General features: G+C 38.9%; 2 long non-coding RNA genes across 2 annotated transcripts; one reads left to right on the forward strand and one right to left on the reverse strand.

Moving 5' to 3' along the window:
* The first annotated feature begins 13,868 nt into the window (after positions 1–13,868).
* LOC141282345 (uncharacterized) lies at positions 13,869–15,808 on the forward strand. The gene is made up of 3 exons (XR_012336948.1): positions 13,869–14,383; positions 14,814–14,950; positions 15,671–15,808. It is a non-coding gene; the product is annotated as an uncharacterized lncRNA (long non-coding RNA).
* Positions 15,729–17,196, reverse strand: LOC135767268 (uncharacterized). The gene is made up of 5 exons (XR_010541991.2): positions 17,023–17,196; positions 16,395–16,488; positions 16,160–16,295; positions 15,976–16,077; positions 15,729–15,865 (listed from the first exon to the last, which is right to left on the reverse strand). It is a non-coding gene; the product is annotated as an uncharacterized lncRNA (long non-coding RNA).
* Between the last annotated feature and the right edge of the window lie 3,160 nt (positions 17,197–20,356).

The following is a 20,356-nucleotide window of genomic DNA, read 5'->3' on the forward strand; positions in this document are numbered from 1 at the left end:
CGCTGCCGGACGCAGCGCCCCCTGTCACTGTCTCGTCTCCGCTGCCGGACGCAGCGCCCCCTGTCTCTCCAGCTCCTTCTGTTGCTTCCTCCCCAGCACTGTCATCCTGTTCGTCTGCCTGGTCCCCTGCCACTGTCTCCATGTCCTCCCTGAACTCTCTCCCCTACCCAGTGAGTCCTGGCTCGCCCCCGTCTGCTCCCTTATCTACCCCTACCACGCCCTGGAACCCTACCTTGCCTCCTTTTGTACCCCTTACCCAGTCTGCATCCCCAACCAAGCCTGTTCCCTCCAAGATCCCCACCAAGCCTGCCCGGACTCCTCGTCCCAAGCCCTCCACTACCCCGGAACCCAAGATCCCTTGCCCACCCAGCTCCACCCTACCTGGACTTCCTCACCTGAACTTTGTTTTGCCTCCACCCCCCCTCCCTTGTTTGTTGTTTTTATTGTGTCACCCCAACCCTCTTGTAATTTTATCTTGTCTGCCCCTGTGTATATTTGTCATGTTTTCTTGGTGTTTGTCTATCTGTCAGTCTGTCTTGTCCCATGTCTAGTGTTCCCCTGGGGAGCGTCTGGTAGCCGCTCCTTTAGGGGGGGATTCTGTCATGGTTCTGCCATCTTGTCCTTTGTTTAATCTAGTCTTGTGGCAGAATCATGACAGACCCATGTTTTGTGTGGGTTCACGTGGTCTTAGTAAATTGATTTACTAGACCACGTGTTCCCAGTGTCTTGTCTCTTTTACCCCGCTCCCTTGTCATCCTCCTCATTATTGTTTGATTTATATCACCTGTTCCCCTCTTGATTTGTTACCCTATATAATCCTCTTGTATTCCTTGTCCTGTGCTTGTGCATTTGTTTCCATACCTGTGAGTACTGTGTTCTGCTGTTAAGTCTAGTCTAGTGTTATTCTATATCAAGTGTGAAGTCAAGTTTATTGTTTAGTGTAGTTTTGTATCTTGTCCAGTTTAGTGTACTATCCATCTGTTTATTATTATCCTAGTTCATGTTGTTTTGCCCCCTCGTGGGTTTTTGTTTTCTGTTTATTCTTTAATAAATATTCTGAGTTTAACCCCTTGTTGTCTGCGTTTGGGTTCACCCCTGAAATCCCTGAGATCCCTAACAGTACCTTTGGAATGATCTCTGTGTGCTTGCACGTGGTGGCAGGTTTGAAGAGGGCACACTACTCAGGGTTCCTAAAGGTTTTTTCAAGTTAAATTCAAGTCTTTTTAAGACCATTTATATAAAAAATTAATACCTATTTCATGTCCCTACCAGCAAAGAAAAACAAAATCCTTGAACTTGTGTTCATTTATTTTTCAAATGTGGAATGAGTAAAAGATGATAAGCCAAGCAGGTGTGAAAAATGAAAACATTTCAGTTGGCCACAAGAAAGATTGCCAACAATGTTAAGTTCTTAAGGAATTGCTGAGATTTTCTTAGATTTTTCCCACTTCTCATTTGCCTGTTGCTGTGTTGTGTTGCAGTCTATGGTTGTGTTGCTGTAGAACATGATCTTCATTTCCTGAAGGCATCATGTGTTCGCAGTATTTTGTTCTGTGACCCGGGACTGTGTTGGGTTCTCAATTATTGGATCCGCTACTCTTTATTTATACTACATTATTAAATCAAAGAGGCTGTTTACACTTGGCATTAACATGCGTTTTCATCGATCGGATCACAAGTGGACGAGAGAGACACATTACGTTTACACCTGGTATTTAAATCCGTCTCTTTTGTCCACTTTCGACCGCATCTGTCCTGAATACTGTGAGGGGGTGGTCTGTGAGACGGTGGGCGAGTCTCTCTGCTGTCATTCAAACCCGAGCGGGAGTAATTATGAGTTTATATGGACGCAAACTAATATTATGTCGGATTCCACTGCTTGTTTAGCAAGTATACATGCTGCATAGTGTTTTGTACGTTTATATGTTGGAGCTTTCTCTGAATTTTCAGCGCAATTGATGAAATAGGATCGCGCAACTTTCACACGCTTTCAAAACGAAACTACGGAGATCAGCCGCTTTAGTTGTATCAATGAAAGGCTAAAAATAGCGCTGTTCACCGTATGTTTACGCCAGAAGTCAAAAAAAGACGTAAAACTTGTGTTTAATACCTCAGATTAGATAAATGGGCGGAGAGAAGGCGGTCGCGTGTGGCTGTTCGAACGCATTCAACCACATATGCGTTCCGCAACTCCAAAGCGATCCGATCGAAAGTGGTTTCGACTACCTCTGGATGTGGTTGAAAGTGGTCGAAAGTGGACGAACTCAAAACGTTTTGAACACCGTTTACACCTGGCATTAACGTCGTCCACTTGTGATCCGATCGACGAAAACGCATGTTAATGCCAAGTGTAAACAGCCTCAAACAGGGATGCAAACACATGTATGTTCCAAAAAGAGAAAGGTAATCGAAGCCCTCGCACCCCAGCAAATATCCAGTTACTTACATTGCCACCGACCTCTGCCAACCCCTATAGGCATATAGAGTTAAATGAAATTCAAAAATCAAAATACACTGACAATATTTTGGAATATTAAATTTCATTTTTTATAAAAAAAAACCTCTTATTGAATTATCTAGCACTTATTCTTGCTTTAGGCTACCCCTTCTTCCTCTTCTTCCTGGCCACCTCCTGCAACGTATCCAGGGCCTTCTATCTGGCTGCATTTATTTGTATTCATTTCACATTATATTTAATAAATCCAAAAATGAACAAAGCTGGCACTGTTTGTCAAAGCACCACAAAACACTGTTTTTGCACTAACATATGAACATATGACATATGACTTGTGTAAATGACCCCTTTTATCAAACTCTATTGAATACAATAATATGTATAGAATATTAATGATAGAAAGTGCAGGTCTAGAGATTATAAATGTGACCGATGTGTTATAATGGTTTATGTAGTTTTCTTTCCTTTTTTTAGATAGAGTGTCACGATCTCGGTCTTTCGACTGCTCTGTCTTTTTTCTCTCTCTCTCTGTGTTTGTGTTTTGACAGTTCCTCACGTGCACGCCTGTCACCGGGTTGATCTCATTATCACTGATTTCCTTCACCTGTGTCACTCACCTGTTACTCATTTACTCCCCAATTCGTTTGGTATTTTGTCTCCCCTTGTTCCTTTGCTCCTTGCGAGTTTGTCATAGTTTTTTGTTCCTGTCTTGTCGTGTTCGCCCTTTTTGGATTAGTTAGCCATTTTTTGATCTTTTGTCTTTTATTATTTTTTCTCTGCCGGTTTTCCCTCTTCTGCTCTCACCAGGAAACCAACACCTCTCCGCTCCGGTGTTCTGTGTGCCCTCTCTCTGCCCTGCCAGTGTCCAGCTCAACCAGATTCCTTGTGTGACCGCTGTCCAGTAGCAGCTTTGCTGCATCTGTCGACCTTCATTGCCGATCGCTGTCCAGAGTCCTGACCAGCCCACTGTCCAGCTACACTGTGACAGATTGTGTTATACCCAGCTACCCATCTGCCTTAATTGCCGATTGGTCATCTCATCTTTCCCCCGATTTGTATCGGTGGCTTTCTCATCTAGCTTGGGGTTTTTCTCCAGTGTGTGACAGGGTCTCTCAGTTTTCCTGACCAGCACGGCGGTTGTGATCTCAAGGTGATTTCCAGTGACTTTGCCTGACCGGCACGGCGGTTGTTGATCTCCAGTGTTATCTACATTTATTCCCTGGTCATCCTCTGGTTATCTCTGTCTATTATTTGACCTCTATTAAAGGTTTTGTGTCATCTGCAATTGGCTTGCCTCTGTGTGTTCTCTATACCAGTCTTGACATAGAGCAACAGAAGTAAAAGTGCCTCTCTTTTATTTCCTCTCTTGCAGATTAAAAGAGCTTAATCCACTTATTATTTTAAATTCAAAAGTCTACTTGCTATCCCTGTGACTGACTTTACATTACAGCTTTGCATTTTTAATATCTTGAGTCAGCTTGAGCTTTGCTTGTGCAATGGGCTTGACAGTCATATTGCTTTTTTGCTACCATCTCTGTGATCTTTGAGCAAACTTTTTAGATATAAAAAGATGTTCATTAATAATAATATTATTAAAAATGGGAGGGAGGAAGAAAGTGCAGCACATGGTTGTGACTTTCAAAACAAGCCAGTTGTTATCGCCATAGAAACAGAGGCATGCAGCTTGAAACTGCCATGAGCATTAGCGCTGACTGACTCTGATCACGGTCGTTTTCCGATCGACTCTGGTTTCACACCAATGTTAATCGGACCCGGTCCTCCGTGAAAACCTCTAATGCATACAACTCTAGTTCAGAAACATGTGACGCTGAACCAAGGCCAGCGCTACCTATAGGCAGAGTAGGAAAATGCCTAGGGCCTCCAGCTTGGAGGGGGGCCTCCATAACTGCTAAATCCATGTGCGCTAGTCTGACAATTACTACTGACAGCAAGCAATAGATAAAGTTTTAATGTGTGTTTGACTTTATTGCGGCGACGCTGCCTCAAGAAACGCAGGCGGATGGCATCAACGTAACACGAGAACTCCTCTGTATGATTTCTTGATTCGCTCTCGCTGTGTTTTGATATCATCCACCTGTCAGTTCTTGCAGGCAGTGCCGCATGAAGTTAAAGAAGCCTAGATAAACAGCATTCAAATCTCTGCAGCTGACCGACTTTGAGTGACGCTGAAAGCAGCTATCACCTCCTTTGTTTCATGCAAAAGCGGCATGCATTTCAGGACAGATCAAACTTTAGTGCTGCTGACTCTGTTTAGACACTTTGAATGCGTGTGCACGATAGCATCACGTGGGGAACTGACTATTAACCCAGCTAACAAATTTATGTTCTGAGACCGTTTTCCTAACGTTCCGTTTTGGTTGTGGGAACGTTATTTGGAATGTTCCAAAAACGTTGAAATGTCCAGTTTGCTTAGCATTGCTAGAACGTTATTTTATGGTTAGTATAACGTTCCTACAACGTTCTTACAACCTAAATTTCACTAAAAATATAACGTTCTACAAGCGTTTACTTGGAACGTTCTAAGAACGTTTAAATGTCCAGTTTGCTTAACGTTGCTAGAACGTTATTTTATGGTTAACATAACGTTCCTACAACGTTCTTACCACCTAAATTTCATTAAAATATAATGTTCTACAAACGTTTACTTGGAACGTTCTAAGAATGTTGAATGTCCAGTTTGCTTAACGTTGCTAGAACGTTATTTTATGGTTAGCATAACGTTCCTACAACATTCTTGCAACCTAAATTTAATTAAAAATATAACATTCTACAAACATTCATTTGGAACGTTAAAATGTCCAGTTTGCTTAACAATGCTGCCAATGTTCTGGCTACCAACATTTCTTTTTAAAAATACAACGTCCTGAGAACAATTATTTGGAACATTACAAAGTTTAGATTAATAAAAAAAATATTTTGAGCTTAGCAGTGATCCATCATTCTCTTTTAACATTCCAGGTGAAACGTAACTCATTGACAGGTAAAATTGATATAAAATGTAACATAATACTTAATAACATCATACATATAACAATAAAATATAAATTGACAGCAAAACGTAACTAGCTTTAATAAAAACATTGAATCAGTGAGAACTTATACATTTGTGTGTGTGTGGGATGTGAGTGCTAAAAACTAGCACTGTCCATGGCCTGTGTCTTCATGCTCCATCTGTAAAGTAAATAGAATAAAATTTATTAGGTACAGTGCAATGAGTACGACAAATATAAAATCTTAATAGTCAAAACAGCTATTATAAACTATAAACTATTAGCTAATCCTTTCAAGTTTTCTGGTATTCAGAAACAATATATTTTATAAAATGTTAGTAGCCATAAAACTGTAATAAAAATGTTTACATTTACACAATTACAAATTAAAACAGATTTTTATGGAATTCATTAAAAATGACAAATAAACGTCTAGCCAAAATGAATTTCCTTAAAACAAGAGAAACATCTGTCAGTGAACACAAATGCAAATGTTTTCATCTTTACAATGAAACAATTTGCTAAACTATAATTTAATATGCAAGCAAGGCTTTATAGTTAGCTCCTGTTCCAGTATCTTTGTAAAGCATCATGTTTCACATGCACCAAAAATGTGTTGGCCAGCGTGAGGAGTTGGTGCCTGGCAAACTCGATTCCTTTTAAGGATCCAGGTTATTGTGAGTAACTCACTAAAGTGATCCGGGTTGTGTGAGTCACTTGAGCCAGTATTGCTAATTTGCCAAGGAAACTCATTACAGAAACACTTGTAACCAGCTAATTCACGCGACTCGAAATTCTCTGAGCTGGAAACATTGCAGACTCGCAGACAATGGGACTCATGAGACTTCATTCGCTCTACAAATCCACCGGTTAGTGGATCTATAGAGCGACTGAAGTCTCATCAAAAGCAAATCCACAACAAGAGCCTTTCACTTCTGAAATAACATGCTTATAGGTTTTAGGTTTGGTGTGTAAGGTCAATCATTTAAATAATAATAATAGCATAATAATATAGAGAAAATCTAGAAAAAACTGTGTCCTGATTATGAAGCCACCCGCGCTGGAGAGTCTTGAGTCTGCATCTTTCCGGCAGATCTGCGAATCTGCAGTGTTTCCAGCTCTGATTCGAGAGACAGTTTGTGCGGATCAGCCGGTTACGAGCTGAGAGATTCTCGAGTCAGAGCAGATTCACATGTCTGAGTCCGCATTGTTTCCGGCTCCGAGTGAGAATCTCAGGTCAGTTTGCGGCTCGCGCGGATCAGCAGGTCTCTGGAGTTTGACATTTTTCCGGCTCTGAGTGAGAATCTCGGGTCAGTTCTCCCGCAGATCAGCCTGAGTGGATCTGTAGAGCGAGCGAAGTCTCATTAATAATGTTGAAAGATGTTTGTGTGTGTGGTGGGGCTGTTTATGGTTTTACATTGAATTGTAGTAGAAGTCAACTGATCCGGGTTAATGATACTAGAGCAGGGTTCTTCAACTACTCTTCTTCGGGGGCCAGATTTTTTAATTGTAAATATGAGGCGGGCCAAACTTTTACCCCTATTTTTACTTTTTATGTATTTTTATTAATTTTACCATATATATATATATATATATGTGTGTGTGTGTGTGTGTGTGTGTGTTGTTAAGTATAAAAAAAACATATTTAAAAAAATGCACACTTCTTGTATCCAGTGTGTTGCCTTTTAATTACTTAAAACTCATATTTTCTTAGTTTTTATTAATATTTAAAAACAATTGCAGTTTAACATGTAAGAGGCTAATGTTAATATTAAAAGATCAACACTCATTAATTGTTAAATGTCAAGTATTCACAACATATAGCCTTCTCCTAATGACTAAAAATGCACTACATGTTTTCTTTTTTTAATATTATATAGATATAAAGGCTAAACAGTGTTTCCATTGTATATTACATACATACAGTCTTGTTCAAAATAATAGCAGTACAATGTAACTAACCAGAATAATCAAGGTTTTTAGTATATTTTTTATTGCTACGTGGCAAACAAGTTACCAGTAGGTTCAGTAGATTCTCAGAAAACAAACAAGACCCAGCATACATGATATGCACGCTCTTAAGGCTGTGCAATTGGGCAATAAGTTGAAAGGGGTGTGTTCAAAAAAATAGCAGTGTCTACCTTTGACTGTACAAACTCAAAACTATTTTGTACAAACATTTTTTTTCTGGGATTTAGCAATCCTGTGAATCACTAAACTAATATTTAGTTGTATGACCACAGTTTTTTAAAACTGCTTGACATCTGTGTGGCATGGAGTCAACCAACTTGTGGCACCTCTCAGCTGTTATTCCACTCCATGATTCTTTAACATTCCACAATTCATTCACATTTCTTGGTTTTGCTTCAGAATAGTGATGGGTCGTTCGCGAACGAGCGGCTCTAAGAGCTGATTCTTTGTAGTGAACGAGCAGAGCCGAATCTTCAGACGCAGGCAGGGGAGCCGACTCTTCTAAAGGAGCCGAGCCAGAAGAGCCGAATCTATGAAAAGAGCCGGACTGCCATCACTAAAATGTAGAGCCGGAGCTTGAGCCGAAAGAGCCGAATCAATGGAAAGAGCCGGACTGCCCATCACTACTTCAGAAACAGCATTTTTGATATTACCCCACAAGTTCTCAATTGGATTAAGGTCTGGAGATTGGGCTGGCCACTCCATAACATTAATTTTGTTGGTTTGGAACCAAGACTTTGCCCGTTTACTAGTGTGTTTTGGGTCATTGTCTTGTTGAAACAACCATTTCAAGGGCATGTCCTCTTCAGCATAGGGCAACATGACCTCTTCAAGTATTTTAACATATGCAAACTGATCCATGATCCCTGGTATGCGATAAATAGGCCCAACACCATAGTAGGAGAAACATGCCCATATCATGATGCTTGCACCTCCATGCTTCACTGTCTTCACTGTGTACTGTGGCTTGAATTCAGAGTTTGGGGGTCGTCTCACAAACTGCCTGTGGCCCTTGGACCCAAAAAGAACAATTTTACTCTCATCAGTCCACAAAATGTTCCTCCATTTCTCTTTAGGCCAGTTGATGTGTTCTTTGGCAAGTTGTAACCTCTTCTGCACATGCCTTTTTTTTAACAGAGGGACTTTGCGGGGGATTCTTGAAAATAGATTAGCTTCACACAGACGTCTTCTAACTGTCACAGTACTTACAGGTAACTCCAGACTGTCTTTGATCATCCTGGAGGTGATCATTGGCTGAGCCTTTGCCATTCTGGTTAGTCTTCTATCCATTTTGATGGTGGTCTTCCGTTTTCTTCCACGTCTCTCTGGTTTTGCTCTCCATTTTAAGGCATTGGAGATCATTTTAGCTGAACAGCCTATCATTTTTTAAACCTCTTTATAGGTTTTCCCCTCTCCAATCAACTTTTTAATCAAAGTACGCTGTTCTTCTGAACAATGTCTTGAACGACCCATTTTCCTCAGCTTTCAAATGCATGTTCAACAAGTGTTGGCTTCATCCTTAAATAGGGGCCACCTGATTCACACCTGTTTCTTCACAAAATTGATGACCTCAGTGATTGAATGCCACACTGCTATTTTTTTAAACACACCCCTTTCAACTAATTCAACTAATTGCCCAATTGCACAGCCTTAAGAGCATGCATATCATGAATGCTGGGTCTCATTTGTTTTCTGAGAATCTACTGAACCTACTGGTAACTTGTTTGCCACGTAGCAATAAAAAATATACTAAAAACCTTGATTATTCTGGTTAGTCACATTGTACTGCTATTATTTTGAACAAGACTGTATATAGCTGTCGGGAGTTCGCCCCCTAGTGGCAGTCGTAATGAAATTGCAGTTTAACCTCTCGACGCGCACTAGCTCGCGGACGGAAGGACGTCAGTTTTTTTTAATGCTGCTAACAATATATAAATAGCCTACTGTGTACAAACAACAATAATAATAACACTACTATACATCGTTTAAAAGGTCTAAGGGTTTAGCGTCAGTGTATGGTGTCCGTTTTGAGATAAAATTGCTCTAGTATCATAAATATAGTATTTTATTACAGAAGTCCAGATAACAACATGCATAATATAAACTGACTCCTTACCTTTGTGCTGGTATAAGGAACGCGAATCGAATCCAGTCTGTTTCAGATGTGTGAATAACCCATAAAAACTCTCCAACAAAGTACATCCAATGACCAGTTTTGTCCACAAATGCGTATAATCCGTGAAATATGGATATATTTTCCATTGTTTACATCAGATTTCAGATGCACGTCTTGTAATAGATTATAATATACAATCTGAGGACTATTTACATCGTAACACTTGTATATGAGAGCACACTCGCGTTCAAAACCAGCGCTCGAACTTGATTGTACAAGTAGGCGGGAGTATAATACATAATATCCAAACAGCGCTGTCTAATATCGTGACGTCATCTGACTCGCGCGTTCCTCCAATGACTTCATGGAAAATATTGATAGACAGAACGTGTATCCAATTAGAACACGAATTCAACGATCTTTGTGTGAAGCTTTATTTCCTGGTGTGGATACAGCATTTTATACGCTTATATAAAGATAAACAATAAAAAGAACGAACGTGTATGCATGTAAACAAAAGACTTTTATTTTGTGGCTGACTGGCACTTAGAAAAGGCACTAGTCTTACAAAAACTCTTGCAAGAACCTCATTTTTGGGTCTATTGACTTCAAACGTGAAATATAACTTCTTTAGACTTGTGGCTTTGGCCTCATTGCATTTATAGGTTTCACACATATATTTATCATTAAGATTTTTAGTGTTAAAAAAGATGTTATGCAAAAAAATTTTTTATTACAATGTACTTCAGCCTCTCTAACTTTTTTTTTTTAATCTTAAAATAATTTTGAAACATGGAAAACGAAGCTTAAAGTGTCTTCTATCTAATGATACCACAGTTATGCTTATACTATAAATGGTTTAGTAAAAACAGCCCTTTTAGTGAAAGTAGGTATTTTCATGGTTTCAGGCCAGAATGGGGGTGCTTTTCAAGAGGTTAATCGTAAATCTGTCATGGGAGAAACTCAATCCAACGACAGAACCTTTAACTCTTTCACCGCCAGCGTTTTTAAAAAAAGTTGCCAGCCAGCGCCAGCGTTTTTCATGATTTTCACCAAAGTTTAATGCAGTGGCGGCGTTTCACGAAAACCTAGGGTATGGCAAAAATTATTCGTACAAGAAGGCCATTCAAATAACGAATCTATGAAACCGCATTATATCCATATGTGTACATACTCCACCAACCTGTATAAAATCATACTATGATTGCACGGATGTACACTTACTAACAACAATACGGAAGCAATACAAATGAAAAACAAAAATAGAAATCATGGTTGTTTAAAATGCTTTTCAAATGTTAACATTCTTAACTAAGTTCAACTCCAGCAACAGATAAACTAAAACAAGATAATATCAAAACATACTGTAACATCCCTTCACAAATCTTGTCATGACAGCCGCCAATAAACACTTATAAAAACACAATAAAGACGTTTAATGATGTGATAGAGCACACAGTTAACCCAGCCAGCTAACCAACTAAGACTAAAACACTACATAAAACTTTTAGTAAAACAGGGCTAAAGGCAAAAACAAGTCTTACCTTTTGTCGTCGTGCAGTTTTTATTCCACAAGTAGCCATATTCAAAAACGCGCGCAAATAATTAATACAATTCACAATCACTTCGACTGCGCTACAATTTCCCAGTGTACGAGAACATTTTTATTTATCCACAGAGAACAAAAATTACTTCTGGAATAATGTATGCAATATGCATTGCGTGAGTGTGGGGGAGAACCACGAGTCTGTTTGAATGTTAAAACAAAAAAAGGAGTTTACTTGCGAAAATAAAGATTATAACAACAGCGGTCATCATGAAACCTTCTGCACAATTCAAGCTGCGCTGCAAGAACGACAGGTTGATGACATCAAAGTACCGCGAGGTTGAGGCGAGAAATCATCGGAAGAGTTTGCTTTCAAACCGCTCTCGCGGCACGTTGACGTCATCCACATGTCGGTTCCTGTATTATAGCATGAAGTCGAGCACACGCGTAAATTATCCATATTAGTGATGTACCAATGTTCAGATATGTTCTACTGAAAATATTTACAATTATTTTTAAGGAGCTTCATTATAGCCTGTTGATTTCTGCTGTTTTGTCTGAATGCTAGGGTATGGCAACTGCCATACCCTGCCATACGCAAACGCCGCCCCTGGTTTAATGCCTTCCAGAAAATGTTCTTCTTTAAATAAATAAAGATACAATATACCAAATGAAAGAACAGACCCTCTGCTTTCAAACAAAAAAATCCGTTTCATCCTACCTTTAGTGGTTCTTTTGCAATCAGCTTTTGAGTATGGGTAGGTTTTTGCAAAAACACCATATTTTGAGCAAAAAGCAAAAATAATTCCATATTTGTGACGGACTTTTCATAGAGATCCGATTCAGAGCGATCTTTAGAACAGACACGGACATGCAGCAGCTTGCCATAGGGCAATACTTCCGGTTTTAAAAAGTTGCGGAAGGGCGCCACCTGGTGGATAATAGCGGTATTGCGGAAAGACGGAAAATCTCGTCATTGGCGGGGAAGCGTTTTCTCTTAATTGACGAGATATCTCGTCAATGGCGGGGAAAGAGTTAATCTATGAATATATTTATTGTTAATAATTAATTTACCAGTAATTTATCGTTTTTAAAGTATTCAATTGTTACTGATAAAGTGAAACAAAAAATTATTAATAATTTTTACTTTGCACACAGTTTTGATTGGAACACACTGAAATACATCACTTCCGGTCGGTGCGTCACATGACATGCAGTGTAGTCGCTTAAGTTTATTTTCTTTGGTGCATCCAAAGCTCGAATTGGATCGGATAATTACGCACCTGCAGATGGATGGCACCCTTCGTGTTTTCGGCTGTCATTATTTGTCATACAATTTAAAGGTAAAAGTAACCACGCTGAATTTAAATCAGACTATGGCCATTTCTCAATCCGAAGGCTGCAGCCTCCGGAGGTCACATTTCCAGGATGCATACGTCTATTAATTTTAACAATTATAAAGATGACTGTTATTCTTAGTTAATCGTAAATTGTTGTAATGTGCTTATGATTTGTGAATGTAATTTATAATAATAACTTAAACTTGATGATATGCAGTCTGCATATGCGACCTCTAGAGGCTGCAGCCTTCCGATTGAGAAAGGGCCAAAGGTGACCGGTGGGCCGGATAAAGATGATTGGCGGGCCGCAATTGGCCCGCGGGCCGCCAGTTGATTAGCCCTGTACTAGAGATTCGCGACTCATGAGTTAATTTAAAGATCCGGGTGAAAGATCCGAGTGAGTCACGACTCAGGTCTAGCTCACACTACTGATTGTTAAACGTGTGTGACTGTGAAGCGTTTTATAATTAAATTGTAATGTCAATACTATAACTGATATTATTTTTGTGTGAGGCTCCGACGTGTTCACAGACTCTGATGTTTTAACATCAAAGATTCTATTAAATAGGTGTGTGAAATTGCAAAAACAATGTCAGACAATGTAATTTGCTCTGGTCCCCTCCCTGCCTACCGGGGGATGAAACTTAAAGTAGATGTCAAAGTGGTGCCCTCAGCATAACGTAGGGTTTATAGACAATTGGAAGCATTTCCGGGGAAGACCTGACCTGCTAAAGAGATGGCCTCCATCCGTCTCCGGAAGGAAGTGCTATACTCTCCAAAAATCTGACCAATAGTCTTACTTTTGATATTGTCTGACTATCCAGGGCCCAGGTCAGGAAACAGACAGATCGGCTTACCCATCAGTCTGTTAGCTGCCTTGACATGTCAAGATCACATATATCCCAGCACATAGAGCCTTTTTTACCAATGTACCAACACATCTCGACTGTGTCTGTTCCTCGTACAAATAAATACAGAGCACCGTTTACCTCGTCTCGTACAAATCTTATTAACATAAAATTAGAACACAATACATTAACAGATGAAACTCAAATGTTAAAATTCGGCCTTCTTAACATTAGATCGCTTACCAATAAAGAAACTATTATCAATGAAATAATTACTGACCAAAACTTAGATGCACTCTGTTTAACAGAGACCTGGCTAAAAGCAGACGATTACATCAGTTTAAACGAATCCACCCCACAAGACTATTATTATAAACACGTTCCTCGTCTAAAAGGGAGAGGGGGTGGTGTAGCTACAATATACAACAAAATGTTCAAAGTAGACCATAAATCCGAAATAAAATTTAATTTGTTTGAAATAATAACTGTTAAATATGGAAATAACTGATCGTAACAACAAACAACTTTTGTTCATTTTAGCTACCATATATAGGCCTCCGAGCAACCACACAGATTTTCTTAAAGAGCACCAATTATGCTAATAAATTAGCACGTTAGCACGTTATTGTAATATCCCATAGTACATACATGTTATTAAAACTTGAACTAATGCACTGTGAGTCTTATAAATTGCTTACATACCTCACCGATTTCTGCATGTCTGGAAAACGCTCGGTTTAGTTCCTGTCTCCGCCTCCCAAAATGTCTAGTGTATTCGGATTGGTCAGATGACTACTCAACTGTTATTGGTCAACTGGGTTCGGCGTGTGTTTGAAAGGTTACGCCCCTGACTACGCGTGGATTTTCCGGTTCTGACTGAGAGTCACAGGCAACGTAAACAAGCGCTATATTTCTCTATAAACGATGGTGTCTGTACTGGCTTACCACTTCAAGCTCGATCCAGAGAGTTCAGACGGCCGTTACGATGTAAACGATCTCCGTCAATGAACGCGATTGGATTTAACTTTTTTAGGTGTCCTTAGCTCTGCCAGAATGCTAAACGAAGACGAAAATGTGTTGCAAAGACATCCAAAAGGTAATTATAACGTAGTACATTACTTTGCAAACTATATGGAAACACCAAATGTAGCACATAGAAGGTTTTATTTGAAATGATTATAAAACTATTTCACTTATTAACATTATTTTACTATAGTAAACTTTATTATAAAAGACCGCTTACATACTATATTACTGTGCAAACTATATGGAAACACCAAATGTAGCACATAGAGTGTATTTGTTGAAATGATTATAAAACTATTTCACTTATTAACATTATTTTACTATTGTAAACTTTATTATAAAAGACTGTTACATACTATATTACTGTGCAAACTATATGGAAACACCAAATGTAGCACAAAGAAAGTATTAATTGAAATGAATGTTCTACATTATTTCACTATGGTAAAGTTTATTATGAAAAACTGCTTACTTATAAGTGCTATGTTTTTACTTATTAGGTTTTAAGGAGAATGCAACATGTTCCAGGGCCTCTTACCTGCGTGATTCATCATCCAGGTTTTGCACAAATTGTCTAAATCCCTACACACAGAACATTTATTGTACCGACTATAAGCCTTTGAGGTGCAGGACTAGAGTAAGTTTTATTACATTTTTAAACCAATAACACTAAAGTATCATTATAGTAACAAAGTACCCAAAAGAACAAAAGATGCAACTTTAAAGAAAATATAATAGTCAGTCAAAAGTTTTATTTATTTATTACAAATATATATTTAAATGTTAAACAATATACAAATAAACATACTTTAGTAACCATATTGTGCTCTTGTTTCAAAAATTGTTCAATTCATTTCTTACAGCTATCTATTCAGATAAATGGCACAGCAAAGGTTTGTCAGCTGGTGCTATTTAAAGAGTAACTAAACCCTAAACCAACTTTTTTTAGTTAATGATCTGTAAGAATGATGCTTTATTAGTGCTGTTCATTGATTTTAGTAAGTTTTTTGAAATTTGGATATAAAGTGTTTCAATACTACAATATATGGTGTAAAAACGTCTGAGTGCTGCCCTCTTCAGGTTCAACGGTGGGAACTGCAGTTGAATTTTCCTATTGGATGTTGGGTCCAAAAAATGACTCGTGACGTAAGCAGGTTCAAGCTCACCACGCCCTTGTTACGATCTCACCACACACTTGGTACGAGCAAGTTCGTCCCCTCTACCTCCGTTGGGGTCTGCCCACTTTTCTTGCATTTTTCAAATATTGCAGTGGGTGGAGTCAGGCTCTGACCAGGGGTTTAGTTACACTTTAAGACGACACTATAAGGTTATCATCCTGTCGTGTGTTGTTCTCCAGATACGCTTGGAGCTTCCTGATCAGATCGGTCACAATTTTGGCTTTCGACGACCCCTGCACTGAAGATGGCATGCAATCACGTCCTCCTTTGAAGGTCTCTCAAACTGTGATGCCAGGTCCATTGGAATCGGGGTTTCCTTCAGCTTATCTTCAAATACCTCATCAAACACAAGCCTGATCACATCCTCCACATAACTGTAGAAATATTGCAGTCAATAAATCTTTTGTTTTGATCATTTATTTCCCTGCTTCATACATTAAGTTTTTAATTATGAATGTATTTGAAATAAAACATTACTGCTTACGGTATGTCATTTGTGTTTTGGGAACATAGCCTTGTACTTTCCCTCTCCTGCTTTTGTTACGGCTTGGTGACATTGTAATGGATGGCTGCAAGGTACAAATACCTGTAAAATATAAACAAGCAATTAATTTATTGTAAAAGTAAATACTACTTTATTTAACACAGTTACTAAAATACTTAAATACCTGCACAGCATTCCAATAAATGAGAAAATAAATTTTTTTTGCTGCAAATCTGAAATCTCAGGCTACGGACGGCAAAGGCATCCACTGATGATGATGATGATGGAAACATTGTGAAACAATGCTACTGCCTGGGTTCCTATTATTATGCAGAGGAAAAAAAACTTTGTCATCATCAGTTATACATTTAAGACTGGTAGTGGTTTCACTAGGTAAATACATAATATGTGTTAAACACCTTTGCTCCTCATATGCCAGTCTGACTCCTTGTACTGTGTGTAATGATGTTGCATGTTTGCATACAGTGTAGAAGGATGTGTACAGCTGCGAATCTAGGATATAGACAAATAAAACAAACATGTATTCAGTCAAAAAGAAATATTATAACAATAGAGTACAACGACTATAAATCGTTAGACTATTCATTAAAACGTAAATGTATTACATATTACATGGCCCAACATTAGCAACACACATTACGTGTTTACTTCGTTTCAAAATCTAAGAAAGCTTCAAGTAAATACAACAGTAAAATACATATAACTTTAAACAAATCATCTGTACTTAGAGTTTCTTGAGTTTGATCATGAGAACAAATTTTACCGGTAACAGTTTAGCTGGCATTTGTATTTGTATTTATCTTAGCAACTTAGCAAGTTTGTAAACATGTCTAAACCAACATCGATAAAAAAAACGAAAGCCTGCATAATTCAACATACACGTGTGTAAATATGGTACGTTGTTTATGAAATACAGTATTACAACACAAAACAATTAGCTTGCAAGCTTAGCTCTACACGCACATTATGTTAATCTCCGGTTACGTAATGTACAGTAAAAGGCAAATAATAAACATGAATACTTACAGTCTGTGATCCAGAAGTGCACAGTAATCCAACTTTCAAGAGGAGACGTCGCGCAAATCCAGCTTCGGTTCATGAGAAGCAGTTATTGTGAAAACTCCGTGAACAACTTCTGACTGGATTTTTCCGGAACCGTATTAAACATGATGTCCTCTGTGGAAGTCCATAAAGTGCTATTTTGCCCTTGAAGAAGTTTATTTTAATCTTTAAATGTGCATCATGAGTTTACCATTATAATCCAACTATGCCTTTTTATTATGAAGTAGTTTACTATGCCTTATACAGTAAAAGCCATCTGTGTGGTGCCTTATGTGTAAGGTGTTTTAAAAAGCCACCTGTGTTGTGTTAGGAGTTGTAAAAGCCATCTGTGTGGTACAGCTGTCTGTTTTCATGTTTCAGGGCACAAAGGGTTTTAGTATTAGCAAATAGCCAAGGGTCAAATAAGAAAGAAGACACTGGTCTGAAGAATGTCATGTGGTTCTTGCCTGAACTGAAACATATTGTTTTAAGCATGGAGGAGGGGGGGGGACCAAAACCTATATATTACCAAGCCAGGGCTCAGAGGAGCAGACTGATTTGGGGAATCCTCCCAGGACCTTGGTTCTGGGGGGGATTCACCAGGGGAGTCTCGGCTTTTTATTTGTCCGGATAATAAAAGTCTATCTCTTGAAATCAAAACCTAAGACTGAAGATTGTTTCATTGGAGGAAAATGAAAACCACAACACCCTCGCATCTAAAGAGACAGCGTCTACTCGAGAGATTTAATCGCTTAAACGATGAAACAAGAGTTTGCAAACAGAGTCAAAGCAGGAACTCACAACCTCCGCCATTTTAGCTCTCTTCTGACTCGGCGCTCCCCACCCCCGTCTTTGAGGGCGTACCCAAGCAAAGCAGAGAGGGCTGAACTATGATAATGTTGGTCTTATCTACGTCACTAATCCCAGGAAGTAAACTGTTGCCTACAATCCGAGTGTTTTTTGTAGTCCTCGAACGTTAGAGACGATAACTCGGGTCATCGTTTTCTTTGAGGTATGTACTTTTTGAATATCGTTAGCATGTACTAATACACACTTACACACAAAAGGATGTTTAAAAACGTGTATCCCATAATAGGTGCTCTTTAATTATCCCTAGAATATCAAAAGTGTCTAAAGGTGGTAGATCCTTTTCCTACTTGGCCCCTAAGCTCTGGAATTATTTACCAAAAAATGTTCGAGTATCAGACACAGTCGAGCAATTTAAATCTAAACTTAAGACATTCTTCTTTAACAAAGCATTCACATAGAATGTCCAGTAAATGTACTTTTCCCGCAGTAGTTATTTTGTCTAGAACAAAGCACTCACATACCTCATATGGGTAATTTACTCTTGCCGCAATAGTTAGCCTGTCTGGAACCGAGCTGAATCAAACCACTATAATGAGTGACACTTGCATTACATGCGAACGGCCCCTACGCTAATAGAATTCTGTTTTTGTCGACCTGTCTCGTCCTCGACCCCGAGGACAATGAGACAAACAGACCCAGTTCCTGTAGCTGTGAAGGTCATCGCACCACTGATCTACTGGCTGTCCTTCATTGTGATGCCGAGCCGATGCGCGACCAACGACCACCGGCTGAACCAGTTTAATCCGCTTACCCGCTTCCTATCCCTACCGTGTCTATATATATAAATATTAATTTCTCCCTAGGGTTTTTTGTCCTTCTAGGAGTTTTTCCCTCTGGGTTTTCTCCTAGGGGGTTTTTTAGTCCCAGGGAGAGTCAGCCAACTTTGGCTTAACTTGGCACTTTACTGTATACGTTACATTATTAATACGCTTGCTTGTACGGTTTATCCTTAGCCGCTATATTCTACTTCTTATACTATCTATTGATTTTCAGTGTTCTCCTCTACATCTACTCATGTAAAGCTGCTTTGCAACAATTAACAATTGTGAAAAGCCCTATATAAATAAAATTGAATTGAATTGAATATTAAGTGTTAGTTATGTTAGTTTCAAAAATGTAATACTTACGAATGATCACGCTGCAAATGTTAAGCTCTCCAAATTTCCTTTCCCCTTTTTTCCTTTCATGCTGTATTAATACCAAACACTGTTCTTTCCAATTGTTCGCAAGACCTTGCACATGGCATCTCCAGGTGTTTTGCCTCAGAGGCTTAGGTAATGGACCTATAGTAAAAAATAAATGAATATTACTTTGGAACAGATAGCTGCTTCCATTCATAATCCATGTACTGTGGATACTTGCAATTAAAAATGTTGAAAAGTAACCCAGGTAAAAAAGTATTGAATATACCAAAAATCCACTTTAAAACCAGCAAGTACATTTGAACATAGGTGAAAAGAGTAAGAAAATATTCTACTTTAATAAAACAAAGTACTGTTACTTTAATTATATATCACTTGAGTACAAGTAAAGTTACTGGTTAAAAAATCTACATAAGTAAAGGAAAAGTTAGGTCATTTTACTCAGTAAAATTTTAAAGAGGTACTTTTACAGCGGGGTGAGGTGGGGGATTCTAGTATAGTTCAAAAACGACAAGGGAATATCCCCCCTAGAAATTTTACGTTCCCATAACGTTCTCAGAACGACCCGCTGGTGTTAAGGACGTTGCCCAGTAAAGTTCCCAGAACGTTATGAGGCGGACGTGTTGTGGAGTTCCCTAAAGGGCTGGAGGACGTTATTTGGCAGACCTCCACGGAACATTCAGGACGTTCTGGAAATGTTAAGGGGACCATATTTTATGTACACTTTACGTTCCCATAATATTCTTAGAACGACCCCACTGGTGTTAAGGACGTTGCCCAGTTAAGTTCCCAGAACGTTATGAGGCGGACGTGTTGTGGAGTTCCCTAAAGGGCTGGAGGACGTTATTTGGCAGACCTCCACGGAACATTCAGGACGTTCTGGAAATGTTAAGGGGACCATATTTTATGTACACTTTACGTTCCCATAATGTTCTTAGAACAACCCCACTGGTGTTAAGGACGTTTCCCAGTAAAGTTCCCAGAACGTTCCGTGATGGACGTGATGTGGAGTTCTTTAAAAGGTTGAAGGACGTTATTTGGCAGACCTTCATGGAACATTCAGGACGTTCTGGAAATGTTAAGGGGACCATATTTTATGTACACTTTACGTTCCCATAATGTTCTTAGAACGACCCCACTGGTGTTAAGGAAGTTTCCCAGTAAAGTTCCCAGAACGTTATGAGACGGACGTGTTGTGGAGTTCTTTAAAAGTGTGAAGGACGTTATTTGGCAGACCTTCACGGAACATTTAGGACGTTCAGAAAATGTTAAGGGAACCATATTTTATGTAGAAATTTTATGTTCCC

This window comes from Paramisgurnus dabryanus, chromosome 6 (genome assembly GCF_030506205.2).
Source record: "Paramisgurnus dabryanus chromosome 6, PD_genome_1.1, whole genome shotgun sequence".
NCBI lineage: Eukaryota > Metazoa > Chordata > Actinopteri > Cypriniformes > Cobitidae > Paramisgurnus > Paramisgurnus dabryanus.